A 15,972-nucleotide genomic window follows, 5' to 3' on the forward strand; every position below is an offset into this window, starting at 1 on the left:
TTCTTCCCAAATGGCAGCTGCTTTCATTGCTAGAGGTCTCCTCCAAGAAGCCTTCCTAACCAATCACACTTCTTCTCCTCCATCTGTCCACGGGCCTGTCTGTAGTTGGGGCCAGCACTTTCCACATTTGAATGTGCCTCCAGGTCACCTGGGGATATTGTTAATATGCAGATTCGGACTCAGGAGGTCCAGGTGGGGCTGAGAGTCTGCATTGCTAGGAAGCTCCCAGGGGCTGCCCCCCTGCTGGTGCAGGGCCCACACGTGGCAGGGTCTGTAGGAGAGCAGCCTCTGTCTGCACAGGCGCCTTTGCGATTGTTCTTGGGCTGTTTAAGGCTCCTTTTCTGCCTTCCCTGCCACGAGGGGAGAGCGGCAGGTTTCCAGCTCTTTCCCATCCTGCCTCTCATCCCACTCGGGCCCATGGTTTGAACACAGACCTGCACACACACGGAAAGCTCACCAGTGACTGCTGAATGAATAAATGAGCAAATGTGGTGAGAAGAGCTCTGAACCTGGAGTTTGAGACCTGCTCTGCCCCCTACAAACTATGAGAATTTGACCAAGAGACGGCCTCTCCGAGACTCAGTGACTTCACCTGTTCAATTTCTGTCGTAATTTCATTGTGAGAGCAAATGAGATGCATGTGTGGAAGCTCTTTTTCATCCACATAGTAGCGTCTTCCTTTCCCTCTGTCTCCTACTTGCCACTCTTGTCTAGGGCTCCAGCCTTGTCCTTCACACACCCCCTAGGATGTCCTGTCTGTTCCCCAGTCTCCACGTCTCCACCCCCGACTCAGACTTCCCTCCCGAGTTCCACATGTCTAACCAAACGCCTACCGTCCATCTCCATCTCGTCCACCCACACGTGTGTCGTGGCTGACACATCAGTAACCAAGTTTACCATCTCTTTGCATCTCCCAAGACACCTCCGTCGCTCATACATCCTATCACCATTAAGTCCCAGAAGGGGAGCCGCACATGGAGAGGGAGGAGTTGATCTAGGGTGGGTGGGGTGGTGTGGAATCAGCTGGCAGGAATTTGGGATGAGGATAGAAGACCACCGAGCAGCTTCGGGGAGGCAGCCATCAATCCTAAGTCAAGTCAGAGCAGAGTCATGGCATTCCAGTCCTGACCAGGCAGGCAGAAAATCTGTCAATCAATCAGTCGGTCCAGCTGGCTCTGATCTGTGCAGTTGGGCTTGGGATTGTGGGAGCACAAGAGGATAACCAACCCAGGATGGTTTAGCGGGGGCCCTACCCCCAGAAACGGAGCTGGAGGGTGTGAGGTAGGAAAGGAACCTCCTTCTGCAGCTCCAGTCTGGGCCCCCCACCTTACAGTACAGGGGCGCAGCCTCACCAGAGGCCCTAAGACCCTCTGGGCACAGAGCACCTGAACTCTTTCACACCCTGCTGGCCACTTCCTGGGCCAGAGGAGGAGCAGGGAAGCCCACAGGTGACGGTACTCAGTAGGAGCAGCCGGGATGCGGCTGGCACAGGTTCTGGCACGTTCTGTCTCAGAGAATGGCTGGAGGATCTGATGGGGCCACGGAGGTCATCTCCTCCCAACTTTTAGCAACTCAACAGAGAGGTGGGGCAGCAGATTTGGTAGTTCCTGTTATGGGTTGACTTGTGTCCCCTACCCCCAAATTCATACATAGAATTCCTCATCCTCAATCCTTCAGAATGTGACCTTAAGGTGTTGCAGATGTAATTAAGGTGAGGTCATTAGGATGGGCCTAATCCAGCTTGTATGATTGGTGTCCTTATGAAAAGGGGACATTTGGACACAGGGAGAGCACCAGGGGAAGATGCAGGCAGAGATGGTGGTGCTGTGTCTCCAAGCCAAGGAACACCAGAGACTGTCAACACATCACCAGAAACTAGGAGAGAGGCAGGGAACAGACTGTCCTCACAGCCCCCAGAAGGAAGCACCCCTTCCCACACCTTGATTTTGGACTTCTGGCCTCCAGAACTGTGAGAGAATGAATTTCAGTTGTTTAAGCCGCCCAGTCTATGGAGCTTATCATGGCAGCTCTAGGAAACCCCTACAGGTCCCAGAAGAGTTGGTCCCTATTGAGCTCCAGATGCTCCCCTTTTTAACTATCACTTCTCCCATCAGGGAGCTTCCACAGCCATTCGGCTGTTCCCTGATCCCTGTCCCCACAAATACGTAGAGCATGCGGGAGCGGGGAGCAGGGGGGTCCCTTAAACACTGGCCCTGAGCTGCTGCCGCCCCGTCGAAGCTGTGGGACACACCCAGGGACTCCAATACTTCCCTCCCACACCGTGAGGCGCTGGTGTGTGTCCCTGACCGCTTAGCAGAGACGACCCAGTTCACCCACGGAAGCCGAAAACCCAGGGGACCTGTAAGGTTTAAGGTGATTTATGCTAACATGTCATTGGGTCCTGTCAGCCTCATCCCTTCTCTCCCCACCTGAGCTCAGCATCACTGTCTCATTTGTTCCACTGATCAGTCTCCAGACAGGTCTGTCCCCACCCTTATGCCACCTCCATCTTTATCCCCTCTGCCACCAGAACAATCCTCCCAAAAGGCAAATCCCATCAGGGCTCACCCCCCTCAGGACCCTTTACCAGTCTGTGATGAAGTCCTCCTCCATCCTCATCCCTGGTCATTTTCTGTGAGCGCTCTCCTCCCTCGCCCCCTCCCAGTTCCACTGAGACACAGGCCACTGCCCGTGGGCCTCCGGCCCTTTCTGTGCACGTGGCTCCTTCCTCCTGGTCTCACATTCACTCCCCTCCCTGCAGGAAGCCCAGGCTAACCTGCTCTCAGCTCCCCCGGACGGATGGGGACATTCCTCTCCTCTGTGCCCATCACAGCCTCTTCTAACCCCATTAGAGCCTGGTTTTATTGCGTTGCGTTACTTCCTTTTTATTTCTCTTTCCTCCACTGGTGGGCGAGCCCCTGGAGGGCAGGGGTTTGTGTCCTCCAAAGCTTAACAGCCTGGCACAGAGCAGCCCTTGAGCAGTTTCTGCAGAATGAGTTCTTCAATGACTCGAAGTGTGGTCCCTGGACCAACAGCGGCAGAATCACCTGCTAACTTGTCACAAGTGCAAATTTCCGGACACTCCCCAGACCTGCTGAGTCAGACTCCAGGGGTGGGGTCCCTGGGTTCACAAACCCTCCAGGTGATTCTGATGCACACTCAAGGTCAAGATCAGCTGAATTTTAAAAATGAGAACTTCAGGAAATAGGATGTCAATGGAATTTGCTGTTAGTGTTCAGCCTAGACTTAGACATCACAGGGTGGTGGCTGGTTGAGAGAAGAGCTCTCCCCTGGTCCCTTGTCACTTGGAATCACTGGGCATTACGGCCGCCTGGGGTGCCCGCTGCCCATCTCCTCCTCAGCCCGTGTTGTACTGTATCCCCTCCCCAGGGTGCTGTTAATATACGCGAAGGTCTCAGGAGTGTCCCGAGCAGAAACCCAGCGCCCAGGGAGCCCTGGATTCTAAGCACCGTGGCCGGTGCAGTCGGGCGCCTCAGTGTAGTCATGGCGACGGGTTTCTCATCCTCACTCTTAAATTAAATGCATTTTGTCAAAAATAAACAAAAAAACAAAAAACAAAACAAAAAAACCCCACATCGAAACAGAACTCAAAGCTACAAAGAATAGATTGCTCACTGAAGATGCGGGCAGGAAGGGGGAGGAACAAAGTGGGCGAAGATACTAAAAAGGTATAAACTTCCAGTTATAAAGGAAGTCATGGGGATGTAACGCACAGCACGGTGATACACTGTTAATACACTGTATTGTATATTTGAAAGTTACTAAGAGTAGATCTTAAAAGTGATGACGGATGTTAGCTAGATTTACTGTGGTGATCACTTTGCAGTATATCCAAATATCAAATCATTATGTTGTATACCTGACACTAGTATAATGATATGTGTCAATTATACCTCAATTTAAAAAAAAATTTGTCAAGGGAGTTAGAACGCTATTTATTGCCTTAGAGTTTCGATTTTACCTGTAGTGATGTGTCCCCTCTATTCTAAAGTTTAGTCTAAAGGAGTTGATGATGTGGCTTTTTTTTTTTTTTTTTAGCCTTTAATTTTTTAAAGGCTTGGTTCTTGGATGTATTTGTTGTGGTTAACATTTGGTGTTTTAAAAAGAAAGACAGAGCATAATGGTATGAGCTCCTTACTGGAGGGCCGTGTGCTTTTACTGTTTTTCTCCCAGGCCTAGTGCCTTGCCTGCCCCCAGCAGGTGCTGAGCAAAGGCTGGATTTTAACCACTCAGGGAAAGACTCTGGTGGGGCGTTTGAGAGGCTGGGGAAGGACTCCTTTAGGACTGAAGACTGTGTGCACAGGAGGAAACGGGGGTGACTGTGACCTCATCCCGAGGGCACGGGGACAGGTACCACCACCTGAGTCCTGCCTCCTCTCTGCTTCATCTCGAGACTCTCTCTCTCTCCAGCCTGAGCTCCAACTCGCCTTCATCCCTTTCAGCTCCTCGAACTCACCGACCCCTCCTTTGTTCTGGGCCTTTGCACCTGTCTTTCCCCTGCCTGGGACCCCCTCTCCTCTTTACTGACCAACTCTTCCTCTTCTTCGGGTCACAAGTGACACACGCTCTGCCCAGCAGGACTCCTCGTCCTCCGTGAGTGAGGCCCCCTTCCCTGCCCTCCCCCTCCTGACTCTCCTGTGTCTGCTCCTTTCTCGTCTCCTTCCTCCTTCGGCCTGGAAGAGCGGGACCTGTGTCTCCTCCATGGACCCCAGCACCTGTCTCGCAGCCTGGCGCACAGTAGCGCTCAGTACTTGCTGGGTGACTCTGGAAGCACACAGGCTGTAGGTGAAGAACTTTCCAAGTCCCAGATGTGTCCACTTGCTTCTCATTTCCCCTTGGACTAAGAACTTAGTGGCTAATAAACCCCAGGCAGGAGGTGGCTATCAGAAGAAGAGACAAGTGTATGATTTAAATAGAAGATAGTTGGAGAGAGAGGAAAAGAACTTGCTAGTTCAGGAAGCACGTGGCCAACAGCCAGTTGCTGTGATTTGCACAAAGCCTGTCCCGTCGTGTGTGAGGAGGGCTCCCAGGATAAACGTGCCGTGGAGACTTTCCCTAAGGGCTCACTCTGGCTCATTCTCTGATATGCTGAGGCTCTGTGGACAAGGCTGTAAATGGAAACTGAACTTGGAGGGAAACACATGTTGCGTCTCTTTGTATAAATGGTTGTCGCTCTCCACCCCAAACAAGCCACTTTAATAGGGACATCACAGAAATTATAGTGTACAAATCTCTCATCCACTCCCAGGGTAGAAAGGACATTGGATATCATCTAGTCCCATCCCTCGACCTTTGCAGGAATTCCTTCTGCAGATTTTCATGATGACTCACAGCCTTCGTTCCCAGCTTCACTAACTTACAAGGCAGCCAGTTCCATATGTGGACACTTCTGGTTGCTGCAAAATCCCCTTTAGCTCAGTGCCTTGTAAGTGGTTGCAGTTTATTAAATTAGATAAACACAGACAACATTTACAATCAGGACAGTAGAAATTATTTTAAAGTAATGTTGTATTGTTTTTTGATAAAAGATTGTGGGAAAATTGTCTTAAACTATACTGAAGTTATTATTGAAGGGTAACCAAATAGTTTATGAAGTAAATTTCTTCTTCTAGAGGCCTTTGTGCTGATAAATGCAGAGGCATAATAGAATTGGAATATTGCTGTTTTGCCACCTCTAATGAAATGATGGATGAAGGTAAATGGTTTTCAATGACTGCTAAATGATTAGATGAAACACTGATGGAAATTTTACAATGAATGGACCAGGCTATGATACCTGAACCCACCAATGATTCTTAATGTGGCTTCATGAGCCTCTTGGTGAGATGCAGTCAGAGCTCACGACATCAAAACAAGCAAAACAAAACCTGAATATGATGAAGTAAGCCTAGATCTAACTGCCAGCTTATAGGAAATACGTCCCCATAGGGATATAATCAACAACAACAAAAAAACAAGTATGGGACATTCTACAGGCCCTTAGAAACTATTGTTCTTCAACAAATAAATTGCATTAAAAAAAGAGAGAGAGAGAGGGACGGGGAACCTATAGATTAAAAGAGATTTAAGAGGCATACCAGCCAAATTCAACATAGCAAATATAGGGGTCTTATATGGAGACTGATTTAAACAAACCAACTGTAAAAATTTTTAAATTATGAGAAAATGAGGGCTATTCAAAACATTGCTTGGATATTTGATGGTGTTATGGAAATGTAAATTGGGAGAGATGGCAATGATGTTTATGTGACTATGTTTTAGGTTTTTTAAAATTAATTAATTAATTAATTTATTTTTGGCTGTGTTGGGTCTTCGTTGCTGCATGCGGGCTTTCTCTAGTTGCGGAGAGTGGGCTCTACTCTTAGTTGCGGTGCGTGGGCTTCTCATTGTGGTGGCTTCTCTTGTTGCAGAGCACAGGTTCTAGGCGCGTGGGCTTCAGCAGTTGTGGCACACGGGCTCAGTAGCTGTGGCTTGGGGGCTCAGTAGTTGTGGCTTGTGGGCTCTAGAGCGCAGGCTCAGTAGCTGTGGAGCACGGGCTTAGTTGCTCCACGGCACGTGGGATCTTCCCGGACCAGGGATCGAACCCATGTCCCCTGCATTGGCAGGCGGATTCTTAACCACTGTGCCACCAGGGAAGCCCGTGACTATGCTTTTTAAAACCCACGTATTTTCAGATATAGACTGAAATATTTGTGGGTAAAATAATTTTGATATCTGACACTTGCTTCAAAATAACTCAGCAGGGGTAGAAGTAGGGGTGAGGAGTAGAGTGGGTATAGAAAAAACAAAAGTTGTCATGTGTTGATAATCGTTGAAGAATAGAAGATGAGAACATGGGGGTTGATTATATTATTTTCTCTACTTTTGTATATTATTTTCATAATAAATTTTTTACAAGTAAATATTTTTTTAAAATGCTTACTTCTCCATTGACATATTTTTAAGGCACCAGTCAAAACCTATTCCTTTTTTGTCTGTTGCAAATATATTTTCATTTGCCTCCTAAACTATATGTTTTTTAACTCTCTTTATCTATCTTGAGGAGGGCTCTCATTTAAGTCATACTTACTTGTAGTGATTTTTAAAATTTTATTGAAATGCATGTTCTATAGCATAAGTAAGCTTCAATATATCTTCATCACCTTGTGATAAAATGCAGGTACCCCCTACTTTGACAAACAAGGCCCACCATAATCAAACTCCATCCTACATGTCAGACAAACTCTTCCAAAGTATAGAAGACAGGAAATACTTTAAAACCCATTTTATGAGGCCAATATTACCCTAATACCAAAACCAGACAAAACATCACACAAAAAAGAAATCTGCAGACCAATATTCATATTCAATGTATACAAAAATTCTTAACAAAATACAAGCAAGTCAAATCCAGCAACATATAAAAAGAATTATACACTTAAACATGACAAATTTTATGTAATATATATTTTACCACAGTGAAAAAATAGTAAAATAATAAAAATAATTATACACCATGACTAAATGGGATTTATCTCAGGGATGCAAGGATGATTTAACATCAGAAAATCAACCAATCTAATACATCACATCGCAAAAATCACATGATCATCGCAGTAGGTGCAGGAAAAGCATTTGACAAAATTCAAGTTCATGGACCTGCAGATTGAGAACACCTATTCTGGGAAGACTCTAAACATAGCACACGACAAATAATAGTGAAGAAACACCCCAGGGCTAGAAGGTGGATTTAAGGGGTGCTACTGGGATAAAAATATTCTTTTGAATCTACTGCAAAGAGTTTTCTTGAACCTGCCTTGATCATGAGCAATGACAGCGTGAATGATTTATCTAAGATCTAAGAGGAGTACAGAGTGTAAACTCCTAAAGGATAGGTGTGTGTATTCCTCCTGTGCTAAAGGCATAATTATTCCCCTCTAGGTGGGCATGAGTATTTTTGTGGTACCATAATTAAAGGGCCTTTGAGTGGCTTGGAGATTTAGGGCAAGTGGCTTAGACTTAGAATTAACACTAGCTGTGTGATCGTAGGTCAGTTATTTAAACTATAAGTCTCAGGATTTTTTTTTTTTAATTTATTTATTTTGGCTGTGCTGGGTCTTAGTTGTGGAATGCGGGATCTTTTAGTTGTGGCATGCGGGATCATAGTTGTGGCGTGCTGACTTTTATTTGTATCGTGCATGCGGGATCTAGTTCCCCAACCAGGGATCGAACCTGGGCCCCCTACATTGGGAGCACAGAGTCCTACCCACTGGGCCACGAGGGAAGTCCCTCAGGATTCTTTTAATAATTTTTATTCATATCTGAAGTTAGGATTCTAAGACCATAGGAGGAGAATTTTAAAAAATAATTCCGATGAAGTATTTAGTTCCTGGGCCATGGAAGTATTCATCATGATGAACAACATCCAAGATGGTGTAAATCATGGATCTGTGTTGAGACAATTATGTCTGCCTCTTAGATAGATGTCAGGCTAGAGGACTTCATAACAACAAGTTAAAAGGACTAATATTCTTGTTAAGGACTGGCCTTGTTGCTCGAATAACCTTGAAAACTGAAGAAAAGATTGGTCAGAGGGCTTCCCTGGTGGCGCAGTGGTTGAGAGTCTGCCTGCCAATGCAGGGGACACGGGTTCGAGCCCTGGTCTGGGAAGATCCCACATGCCGTGGAGCAACTGGGCCCATGAGCCACAACTACTGAGCCTGCGCGTCTGGAGCCTGTGCTCTGCAACAAGAGAGGCCGCGACAGTGAAAGGTCCGCACACTGTGATGAAGAGTGGCCCCCGCTTGCCGCAACTAGAGAAAGCCCTTGCACAGAAACGAAGACCCAACACAGCCAAAAATAAATAAATAAATTAATTAAAAAACAAAAAAAAGATTGGTCAGAGAATGAACTTTAATTTGGACAAGTTCAGCAGTTGTGCATTTAAAGTAAACACATAAATGGCACAAAGAAAAGACAGCACTGGCCGGATGCTGCCAAAAAAGAGGGTTTTTCAGGGCAAGGCCTCAGCCTGCATTTTGGGTCCCTGACAAAGGGTGATTTTGTTCACATAGGGGCAGAGCTTAAATTTACTTCAGCTCTGGCTAACTGCTAGAAATAATGTCACACCATTGAATCTGTGTAAATGGTTTCAAAAACTGCTTAAAGATATAACTATTAGTCAAGGGTGCAAAGTCAAATGTTTCCGTGGGTAACATAACTGAAGGAGGCCCTATGGGCTGTTGCAGAGAGAGGGGGCCTGTCATCGGAGGGCATGCCCTGTCTAAAAGCGTTTATATTCAAAACGTTTCAGAAGCATCAACCAGCCAAACAAACAGGTTGTGGAGGCCTCAGTCCTGCGCAAGCAGCTTATAATCTCTGATCAGTGGAACAAGCATAAATTAGGTATTTCTCTTTTGTATCCCTGAACCCATAGGTGGTCTTTTTCCTTCCAATCAGATAAATACTTGGCAGGAACTGAACTGCTAAAAGCTCTGAATTGTAGCATCACGGAATCCTTAGAGTTGCTTATCTTTTCCCCATTTCTGGTTGCTTCCAGATCCCTTCACAAATTCTTCCCCCCCTTTTTTTTTCTAGCTAACACTCAGCTGCTATTTAGAATAAGATGGTATTTGACCAACATTTTTTTTTTTCCTTTGGTCTTCTTTTCTAAGCACTTAATGCCTCAAACACTTCAATGTGTTCTGGCCCAAGAGCGCCCTCCTCTGTCAAGCAGTCACCAGGTCCTGATTCCTTTTTCCTTCCTTCCATCTTCTGAGTAGCTCCCAACCACCTGTGCAAAAGGGGCGCCTGTGATAGAACCATCTCCAGCCCTCGCTGCTACTGACTACTCATCTGGAACTCTTGGTTTCCTTTGATAGCAAATCCTTTGCCTTTCTGAAAGTTATTTACTTCTGAACAATATTCAGAGAATGGTCAAAGAAAATCAATTACAGTATTAATAAAATTTAAACACTTTTCTTTACAGGCTGAATGAACAAAGTAAGCAGAAGTGATATAGGGATTGTAATCTGAAAGCAACTCAGCAATGTAGCATTAGAGGGTAATTTTTAAAAAGGTAAAGTCATGACTCTCATGCAAATAATACATGGTCATTATTAATTCATGACATATTTATTATTAACTATTATTAATTCATGATGGAATCAGTAAGATATTACAATGAGTTTTTATAGTCTCTCCCTGACAAATTCCTTTCTATCGCGATCATTTGCACTGCTGTGAACGGGAATCATTTGTATCACTATTAGTTTTCTACAAGTTAACTTCTACCTTAACAGAGTTGTAAAATAGCCTAGTGAAAGACAAAGGTGCTCAACTCTAGAGGATAAAACAACCCTGCAAAGATCATAATCCGGCATTCCACTGAAGAGATATTCTGTAGCGCCTCTTGCCCTTCCAGCATCTTTCACAGCTTTTCCCTTCAGTGGTGATCATTTTATTAACACCTCTCCATCTCGTCTTCACCCCTATCCCGTGCTTCCTCCCCCAACCCACAAGGAATCCTAGGCTTGGATAAATGGTGTCTGTGTGTATTATGGACTGTGTGAAAATGTTGGGAAGCTTGTAAACATTTCACAAGGATGTGGAGAGGAAAAAAAGGCCAACCTAGTAATAGAGCTTAAATACTGCATGCAAAGTGTTCTATAAAGGGCAGTTTCTGCTGTTCTGTATCTCACAGGAGCACACAGAGTTCAAGCATTTGCATTGTGGTAGGAATGGTTACTTGATTTAAAAAGCAGAATTGTCTTCAGGAATCTGGTTTAAGAAGCTGAAGTTGTTTCATTTCAAAGTCCTTTTTTCCCCAGAATAAATGCAGACCCCCAGGGGAACTCTGGGCTTCATAAGCCACTAATAGGTCAGGAAATAGTCCTGCTGATGGTGCTGAGGCACAGTGTGGGAGAGTGGAAGGAACACTTAGGTAGAATTCTGGAGATTCAACCCCACGAGGAGAAAAGCCAAATAATTTAGAGGTGGGAGTGAATGGGGATCAATAGTGAAGAAAAAAAGTAAAATGGTTTTTAGCATAAATCAAGGCCTTGAGAAGTGTCTTTCCCTCTGGAAACTGGAGTCATCTCCAGAGATGAGGAGGTGACTAGGAATCAGATCTGCCATCAGATTCCAGGTTCAAGATAGAGTCCTCCTTGAGAAGTGGACAAATGCATAAATGACAACAATAGAGGTGGACGTGAGATGGGTACAATAAAATGCTACCTGAAGACAGAGGAGCAGCTGTGGAGCCATGACCACACGAGGAAGGCTGGAAAAGGAAGTGGTTTGTGGGGGAACATGATGAGTTTGGTTTGGGACCTATTTACGACCTGGTAGGGCCTCTACGTGTCTTATATTTATGTGTATCAGCTCCATCTTTTTCCCGTTCCCCCTTCTGCTTCAATCTTCCCTTCAAGTTTAAATCTCTCTTGAAGAATGGAAACAATAACTTGGTTTTCTTTGCTCTGCCCTCACAAACCAAGCAAAATGCCTTACACACAGAGGATGCTTAATGGATGTTGAATGGATGGGTGGATGGATATTCAAATGTTCTTGAGCAGGGGCTTTGCCTTTGCTTCTTGGAGTTCCTTAGAGCAAAGTGGGACAGGACAGGAGAGCAGAGGTTGGAAAGAGTTGGGATCTTTATGGGGACCACAAACAGACAGATGCAAAAGATCAGAAAGAAGAGTTGGCAGAACCTAAAAATAAGTTGTGTTTCGAGAAGTAAGGAAAGAGAGTAAAGACGGCTAGATGGTCTACTTGGTGTGCATATAGCAAATGTAGTTTTATATTTAAAGACTGTGAAATTAAAGCTTAACCCCAAATGACACAGAATTATACTGCTCCTAACATCACGTTAAATAAAAGCCATTCCAGCTTGTTTGGACCTGTCTTTGACTGCTTGGCCTGGTGCAGTCATTTTTATTGCTCTAGATGACATCTGTTTTCATTATCAAAGCAGAGACTTTCTGCTAAGTCATCTTGAAGTCCAACTTCACTTGCACAACATGTTGTTTTGTAATTAAATTAAAATCGCAGGATGTTTTGGATTAGAGGAATCTTCCTTCAACCAGATCCAAAGTTAGTAAGAGAGTATGACCTGTCTGGGATAGAATTCCCTCATCCAAAACATCCAGAACATTTCACTGGATTAATTTGCAACTTACTGGGAGATTTTGGGTCCAGTTTGCTAAAGATTTTTCTGTCTGTTTCCATTACTCTTTTCAAGTCAGGTCAATATGAATTTATTAAACTCTCTTATTGAAAATAATATGAAAAGTATAAGTAAGTCCAAAGAATAAAGAAAATGAGAGATAAAATGCAAGGAAAGGAAGAAAAGTAATGTGTGAATAAACAAGTTCATTCATGAATAAAGAATTTTTTCATGAATAAATAAATTCATTCATCTAACAAATGAACTTACAGAGCTCTTATTTGTACTACGAACTGAGCTAGGTAAGTGCTGTGCAATAGAGAGAAATATAAACCACTGGTTCTGTGTCCCAGGAATTTAGAATTTGTTTTATTTTTTATAAAAATTTGCCATTGGACAGTTTAAATTCAATGTATATTGGTGTTTTAATCCAATCAAAAGCTTTGCAAAGAAATAACCATGAACAATTTCCTTGTACCTTTAATGAGATGTTGAACATTCTGTGAAGGAAAAGGCTAACAAAGTCACATTGCACCACTGGGTAGGATGTGTGTGTTTTGGTTGGATTGAATCCCATGTTCCCTAGCCAGTAGGCTACAGGAAGAGAATTTTTTAAATCTATTTTTCCATTATGGGTTATAGAAAATAATCCTCAGTACAGTGTATACTGTTTCCTTTGAGCATTGCTATGAGCCTCTATAGCTTTAGAAGGAATGATCTTTAGCAAAAACTAATTGACAAGTATGACCAAATGTTCTTATAGTTCTAAAACATACTGAGAAAATTTCCATCTAACCCATCTATGCCCCATCCTTGGCTCCTTGTTCGTCAAACTAGTTCTTCATAATTCAATGAAAGAAAGTACGGAAAGCAACAGAAATGCCATGATAGAGTGTTACTGAAAAGGTTTAGGGAGATGAGGCTGATAAACATTCATCCAGAAAGGATGGTTATTATATAAATGGCATTTGAGGGCTGTTCCCCAAGCCCCCGTGTCTTAGTCAGTTTGGGCTGCTATAAAAAAGTACCACAGACTGGGAGACTTATAAACAACAGAAATGTATTTCTCACAGTTCTGAAGACTGGAAGACTGAGATAGGGGCACCAGCATGGTCGGGTTCTTGTGAGGACCCTCTTCATGGTAGCGGACGGTCAACTCCCCACTGTGTCCCAACATGGTGGAGACAGAGGGGGAGAGCTCTCTGGGGTCCCTTTTATAAAGGCACTAATCACCTCCCAAAGGCCCCATCTCCTAACACCATCACATTGGGGGTTAGAATTTCAACATATGAATTTGGGTGGGGGGGGCACAAACATTCAGTCCATTGTACCCCCCATTTCCTCCTCTTCCCACTAGAACATAAGCTCCATGAGAGCAAGGACTTTTTTTGCCTCATTTTCTTTTTTTTTTTTAATTGAAGTACAGTTAATATACAATATTATGTAACTTACAGGTGTACAATATAGTGATTCACAATTTTAAAGGTTATACTCCATTTATAGTTATAAAATATTGGCTATATTCCCTGTGTTGTGCAATATATCCTTGTAGCTTCTTTTATACATAATAGTTTGTACCTCTTAACCGCCTACCTCTATATCACCCCTCCCCACTTCTCTCTCTCCACTGGTAACCACTAGTTTGTTCTCTCTGTTCGTGAGTCTGTTTCTTTTTTGTTATATTCAATAGTTTGTTGTATTTTTAGATTCCACATATAAATGATATATAATATTTGTTTTTCTCAGTCTGACTTATTTCACTTAGCATAATGCCCTCCAAGTCCATCCACGTTGTTGCAGATGACAAAGTTTCATTCTTTTTTATGGCTGAGTAGTATTCCATTGTGTGTATATATGTACCACATTTCCTTATCCATTCATCTGTTGATGGACACTTAGGTTGCTTTTATATCGTGGCAATTGTAAATAATGCTGCTATGAACATTGGGGTGTGTGTGTGTGTTTGTTTCTTTCGGATGTATACTCAGGACTAGAATTGCTGGGTCATACGGTAGTTCTAGTTTTAGTTTTTTGAGAACTCTCCATACTATTTTCCATAATGTCTGCACCAAGTTACATGCCTGCCAACAGTGTAGAGGGTTCCCTTTTCTCCACATCCTCACCAACATTTATTGTGTTCTTTTTCATGATTACCATTCTGACAGGTGTGAGGTGATATCTCATTGTCATTTTGATTTGCATTTCCCTGATGATTAGTGATGTTGAGCATCTTTTCATGTGCCTGTTGGCCATCTGCATGTACTCTTTGAAAAAATGTCTATTCAGTTCTTCTGCCCCTTTTTTATTCTGGTTGTTTGTTTGTTTGCTTTTGATGTTGAGTTGTATGAGCTGTTTATGTATTTTAGATAATCACCTCTTATCAGTCATATCATTTGCAATTATTTTCTCCCATTCAGTAGGTTGTCTTTTTGTTTTGTCCATGATATCCTTTGTTGTGCAAAAGCTTTTGAGTTTAATTAGGGCCCATTTGTTTATTTTTGCTTCTATTTCCTTGCTTTAGGAAACAGATCCAAAAAAATATTGCTATGATTTATGTCAAAGAGTGTTCTGCCTATGTTTTCCTCTAGGAGTTTTATGGTTTCCGGTCTTACATTTAGGTCTTTAATCCATTTTGAGCTATTTTTACATATGGTGTTAGTGAATCTTTGCCTTGTTTTCTATTGTGTCTCCAGTGCCTAAACAATGAATAGTACATGAAGGGGCTCCATTAGTATCTGTAGAGTGAACGAATGAGGAAATGAATGTTTCTCCTTCTCTGAATAAAAGAAATGTTGGCTCCAGTGCTAAAGACCAAAGAAAGAGAACTTCCTTGTTTCATCAGTGGCTCTTGCAATCCCTGGCTTTCCTCTAATGTACTTCATTCACCCGTCCAGCTAGTATCTTTTACTGAATCTGCCTTGTTTTCCTAGTACTCTGCTACTTGTTGGTATTATAAAGATGAAAAGGATAAGATATGAGCTCTCAAAGACCATGCAATCTCAGTTCCAAGAGGAGATTTGGAGCAAAGGTAAGAGAAAGGAACTGATGCATATCAAATGTGAAAAGTAGAACTAGCAGGGTTTCTGAATAGGGAGGAATTAGAACAATAGTAAGTGAGGTGAATTATGACTGGACAAAGGTAAACTGTCCATCATAGGAAAGATCAGGGAATGGGGAGGTCTAATTATATGCCCTCACTCCCAAGAGTCCAGGACCATGGGTAAGTCTGAGTTCCCAGCTATAAGAAGCTAATATGTAACAGGAAAAATGAAACAAATGTACGGGTTATAGTAAGAAACAAAGTAGTGAGAGGGAAAGTCTAATAACCTATGAGGTGGATCCAAAGGAGGAAACATTTTCTCTGTCTTCCACATCTTCATGTCATATCTGATACGTATAAGCTGCTGCTGTGAAAAAAAGGCAGTTGGAGATTGGAGCCTGTCCTTCTAGATCTGTGGCCTAGCAGGGGAGATAGAGCCCATCCATCCATAACCAGTGCTGTGCCACGGCTGACTTACTCTGGATCCTATCAGGTCTCGAGAGCCAATTGCTAAGCCAGTTTTTAAACACAGCCATTTAAAAAAGGTTAAATTTACAATTAAATAAATCATATTGAAAACAAAGGTAATAAATACTCAAAACTTATCACATCCTAAATTATCTGTGTTCTTGAGGATCTTAGGTTGACTGTATCTGTATAATTGTGTGCTAGTGTGCATATTTTCCCAACTCCTCATTCAGTGACATAACATTAGTAGCTTGAAATTGCCGTAGTAGAAGGTTTTACACCATTTACACCACAGAAA

General features: G+C 43.2%; 1 protein-coding gene and 1 long non-coding RNA gene across 2 annotated transcripts in view; one reads left to right on the forward strand and one right to left on the reverse strand.

The window, feature by feature from the left end:
* The window catches only part of CLDN10 (claudin 10), a 107,888-nt gene that overhangs the window by 75,321 nt on the left and 16,595 nt on the right, over positions 1 to 15,972 (reverse strand). The gene's annotated exons all lie outside the window — the stretch shown is intronic.
* LOC309647413 overlaps positions 1 to 15,972 on the forward strand; it is a 34,155-nt gene that overhangs the window by 6,921 nt on the left and 11,262 nt on the right. The gene's annotated exons all lie outside the window — the stretch shown is intronic.

This window comes from Balaenoptera physalus (assembly GCF_965194825.1).
Source record: "Balaenoptera physalus genome assembly, chromosome: 18".
NCBI classification, from domain to species: domain Eukaryota; kingdom Metazoa; phylum Chordata; class Mammalia; order Artiodactyla; family Balaenopteridae; genus Balaenoptera; species Balaenoptera physalus.